The sequence below is a fragment of the Oncorhynchus gorbuscha genome, unplaced genomic scaffold, assembly GCF_021184085.1.
Source record: "Oncorhynchus gorbuscha isolate QuinsamMale2020 ecotype Even-year unplaced genomic scaffold, OgorEven_v1.0 Un_scaffold_1103, whole genome shotgun sequence".
NCBI classification, from domain to species: domain Eukaryota; kingdom Metazoa; phylum Chordata; class Actinopteri; order Salmoniformes; family Salmonidae; genus Oncorhynchus; species Oncorhynchus gorbuscha.
This window is the reverse complement of record NW_025745985.1, coordinates 94613-99612: the sequence shown is the minus strand read 5'-3', so window position 1 is coordinate 99612 and position 5000 is coordinate 94613. Positions and strand designations below refer to the sequence as shown.

Genomic DNA, 5000 nt, shown 5'->3' with positions numbered 1-5000 from the left:
TGTGTGTGTGTGTGTGTGTGTGTGTGTGTGTGTGTGTGTGTGTGTGTGTGTGTGTGTGTGTGTGTGTGTGTGTGTAACACTGTGCTCTGCTGCCCTCATCAGGTTAGAGAGGAGTATGGCAAGCTGCTGTCCTGTATCTGCACACCACTGAAGAAGAGATACTCAGAGGTCAGCACCACCAACCCTTCTTCCAGCCAATCCCAGGTACACACACACACACACACACACACACACACACACACACACACACACACACACACACACACACACACACACACACACACACACACACACACACACACACCACTTTCACTAAGTTAACCTCTGTCCTTTGACCTTTGTCTGTCCTAGGGGTCAAGGAGCGCAGAGACCACGGGGGAGTCGCAGATATGACGTCACCAAACTCCCATAATGCACCTCTTCACCCCTCCTCCCATGACAAAGGTTCCCACTAGATGTTCAAACTGTAAAGTCAAAATGGTCGATATCGTAAACATTTATGAAAACAAATATTTGCGCTTAGCGGTGTGGTTAAGATATATTGTAGAAATGGGAAGTGTTTCTGATTTAGTATCTTGGCCAGATTGTGACAACCCAGAAACACTCAGCCCGAGGATAGTACTGTTCAGACCAGGTTAGTAGAAAATGTGTCCAACTAGCCTGCCGGATAGTAAAAATGGTAGTCCACTAGCCAGGTTGGCCAGAACCTTCAGTTCCATCCCTGATTAGACACTTCATATCAAACTTGATGTTAATTAACCACTGTCTTATCAAGCATTAGGTTATCCAATCAGATGTTATGTGATCTTCATGTCATCCAATTGGAATCCATATGGTCTTTATGTCATTCAATCAGAAGTTACATGATCTTCATGTCATCCAATAGGAATCCATATGGTCTTTATGTCATCCAATCAGAAGTTACATGATCTTCATGTCATCCAATAGGAATCCATATGGTCTTCATGTCATCCAATAGAAACGAAAATCCTCTTTATGTCATCCAATAGGAATCTATATGATGTTTATGTCATCCGATATGATATTTATGTAATTTTCACAACCACAAAAGAAAGGTACTATTTTCCACCACTTTGATGAAATCATAAACGTGATAAACAGAAGCTTTCTTCCTTTACATGAATGTGATAGATTCATAGTAATATTTATTACCAAGAGCACAAGATAGGGTGACTGTTCTACACAAATAAATCCAAAGGGATTTAGAAAAACATTAAGTGAAGATATGTGTAAGTTGTGACCTACTGGACTGTTATACTGTTATACTGTTAATGTGTTATTGATCTTTAACACTTTATTAATAACATTTAAGAATAATATGCATGTTTATACATTCAGGCTAGTAATGTTTACACATTCTTATAAATGTTTACAAAAATAATTGTAAATAGTTTATAAATTGTTAAAAGGTTTATTCATGATAGTTATTATCAAGTGTTACCATGGAGACCTCTACGTACCTCTACTACCGTTAAAAAGCTTGGGGTCACTTAGAAATGTCATTGTTTATGAAAGAAAAGCACAGAATTTGTCCATTAAAATAACATAAAATTTATCAGAAATACAGTGTAGACATTATTAATATTGTAAATTACTATTGTAGCTGGAAACTACTGATTCTGATATAGAATATCTACATAGGCGTACAGAGGCCCATTATCAGAAACCATCACTCCTGTTTTCCAATGGCTCATTTCATTAGCTAATCCAAGTGTATCATTTTAAAATGCTAATTGATCATTAGTAAATCCTTTTTCAGTTATGTTAGCACAGCTGAAAACTGGGATGATAAAAGGAGCAATAAAACTGGCCTTCTTTAGACTAGTTGAGGATTCAGCATTTGTGGGTTCGATTACAGGCTCAAAATGGCTAGAAACAAATAACTTTCTTCTGAAACTCGTCAGTCTGTTCTTGTTCTGATAAATGAAGGATATTCCATGTGTGAAATTGCCAAGAAACTGAAGATCTCGTACAACGCTGTGTACTAGTCACTTCACAGAACAACGCAAACTGGCTCTACCCAGAATAGAAAGAGGAGTGGGAGGCCCCGGTGAACAACTGAGCAAGCGGACAAGTACATTAGAGTGTCTAGTTTGAGAAAAAGGTGCCTCACAAGTCCTCAACTGGCAGCTTCATTAACCTGTGGAACCCCGTTCCGCTAGCGGAACCCCTCGCCAACAGCCAATGAAATTGCAGGGCGCCAAATACAAATCAACAGAAATCTCATAAATCAAATTTCTCAAACATACAATTATTAGGCACCATTTTAAAGAAACAATTCTTGTTAATCCAGCCACAGTGTCTGATTTCAAAAATGCTTTACAGCGAAAGCTCCCCAAACGATTATGTTAGGTCACCACCTAGTCACAGAAAAACTCAGCCATTTTTCCAGCCAAAGAGAGGAGCTAACTCTCTCGTGACAGCGCGCCACAAGCCTGTGACACTGTGGCAGACCACTGACTCAAAGAGCTCCCATTCCTCCCTCCTTTATAGTAGAAGCCTGAAACAACGTTCTAAAGACGGTTGACATCTAGTGGAAGCCTTAGGAAGTGCAAAATGACCCACATCCCACTGTGTATTCAATAGCGGCTGAGATCAAAAACTGCAAACCTCCGATTTAGTTAAATAGTACCCGCAAAACACTAGTCTCAACGTCAACAGAGGAGAGGTGACTGCGGATGTATTCCTTCTAGGAAGAGTTGCTGAGAAAAACCTATATCTCAGACTGGCCAATAAAATCTATTAAGACAAAAGTAAACAATTACAGGCAGAGGAACTTTCTGATCAATTTGATGTTACTTAAATGGACAAAACATTTGCTTTTCTTTCAAAAACAAGGACATTTCTAAGTGACCCCAAACTTTTGAACAGTAGTGTACTGTCGTGGCCAATAGTTTTGAGAATGACACAAATATATATTTTCACAAAGTCTGCTGCCTCAGTTTGTATGATGGCAATTTGCATATACTCCGGAATGTTATGAAGTGTGATCAGATGAATTGCCATTAATTTCAAAGTCCCTCTTTGCCATGCAAATGAACGGAATCCCCCCAAAACATTTCAACTGCTACCCACTGTGGAAGGGTAGCCTAGTGGTTAGACCGTTCGACTAGTAACCGAAAGGTTGCAAGTTCAAATCCCTCATCTGATTTTCTGCCCCTGAACAAGGTAGTTAACACACTGTTCCTAGGCTGTCATTGAAAATAAGATATTTTTCTTAACTGACCTGTCTAGTTAAAAAAAGGATATTGCTGCCAGTAAGATTGCACCTAAATCAACCATTTATCAGATCATCAAGAACTTCAAGGAGAGCTGTTCAATTGTTGTGAAGAAGGCTTCAGGGTGCCCAATAATGTCCAGCAAGCGCCCGGACCGTCTCCTCAAGTTGATTTAGCTGCAGGATTGGGGCACCACCTGTACAGAGCTTGCTCAGGAATGCCAGCAGGCAGGTGTGAGTGCATCTGCACACACAGTGAGGTCAAGTCTTTTGGAGGATGACCTGGTGTCAAGAAGGGCAGCAAAGAAGCTACTTCTCTCCAGGAAAAACATCAGGGACAGACTGATATTCTGCAAAAGGTACAGGGATTGGACTGCTGAGGACTGGGGTGAAGTCATTTTCTCTGATGAATCTCCTTTCCGATTGTTTGGGGCATCCGGAAAAAATCTTGTCCGGAGAAGACAAGGTGAGCGCTACCATCAGTTCTGTGTCATGCCAACAGTAAAGCATCCTGAGATCATTCATGTGTGGGGTTGCTTCTCAGCCAAGGGAGTGGGCTCACTCACAATTATGCCAAAGAACACAGCCATGAATGAAGAATGGTACCAACACATCCTCCGAGAGCAACTTCTCCCAACCATCCAGGAAAAGTTTGATGACGAACAATGCCTTTTCCAGTACGATGGAGCACCTTGCCATAAGGCAAAAGTGATAACTAAGTGGGTCGGGGAAAAAAGCATTGATATTTTGGGTCCATGACCAGGAAACTCCCCAGACCTTAATCCCACTGAGAACTTGTGGTCAATCCTCAAGAGGTGGGTGGACAAACAAAAACCCACACATTCTGACAAAATCCAAGCATTGATTATGCAAGAATGGGCTGCCATCAGTCAGGATGTGGCCCAGAAGGGAATTGACAGCATGCCAGGGCGGATTGTAAAGGTCTTGAAAAAGAAGGGTCACCACTGCAAATATTGACACTTTGCATCAACTTCATGTAATTGTCAATAAAAGCCTTTGACACTTATGAAATGCTTGTAATTATACTTCAGTATTCCATAGTAACATCTGACAAAAATATCTAAAGACACCGAAGCAGGAAATTTTGTGAAAATGTATTTTTGTGTCATTCTCGTTTTTTTTTGCCAGGACTTTTAATCATAAGAATGTTAAAGATTTGTTGTGAACACTTGCAGTGCTTTTGTCCAAATATAGCCTTTATCACCAGGTTTTTTTAGAAATCCTTGTGGAAAGATTCTCGGAATGAGGAGGGAATCAACAGGGAATCTGGATTCTCCTACAATATTGTCACTCATGGCTCCATCTTAAAACTCTTGGTTAGTTTATTACTGGCCAACGAAATATAGAGGTCCTTAGGAACACATCTAGGATCAGAATACAGTAAATTACTGTACAGTTCAGACAGTGTAGAGGTTGTCACAGATCTAGGATCATCTTAGATTAGATTAAATAGTTCCAAAAACATCAAGTGATTTTGCATAGCCACATCGTTTCAACAGAAATACTCATCATAAATGTAGATGATAATACAAATTAAACACATGGAATTATAGATATACCTCTCCTTAATGCAAACCCTGTGTCAGATTTTTTTTTAAAGTTGAGGGAAAAAGCAAAACATGCAATAATCTGAGACGGAGCTCAGAACAGAAGCCAAATTAGCCGCCATGTTGTAGTCAACAGAAACCAGAAAATACATGATAAATGTTTCCTTACCTTTGATGAACTTCATCAGAATGCA

General features: G+C 40.0%; 1 long non-coding RNA gene and 1 pseudogene across 1 annotated transcript in view; both read left to right on the top strand.

Moving 5' to 3' along the window:
• LOC124021414 overlaps positions 1 to 1387 on the top strand; it is an 18258-nt pseudogene extending 16871 nt beyond the window's left edge.
• LOC124021415 overlaps positions 1 to 5000 on the top strand; it is a 71966-nt gene that overhangs the window by 65619 nt on the left and 1347 nt on the right. The gene's annotated exons all lie outside the window — the stretch shown is intronic.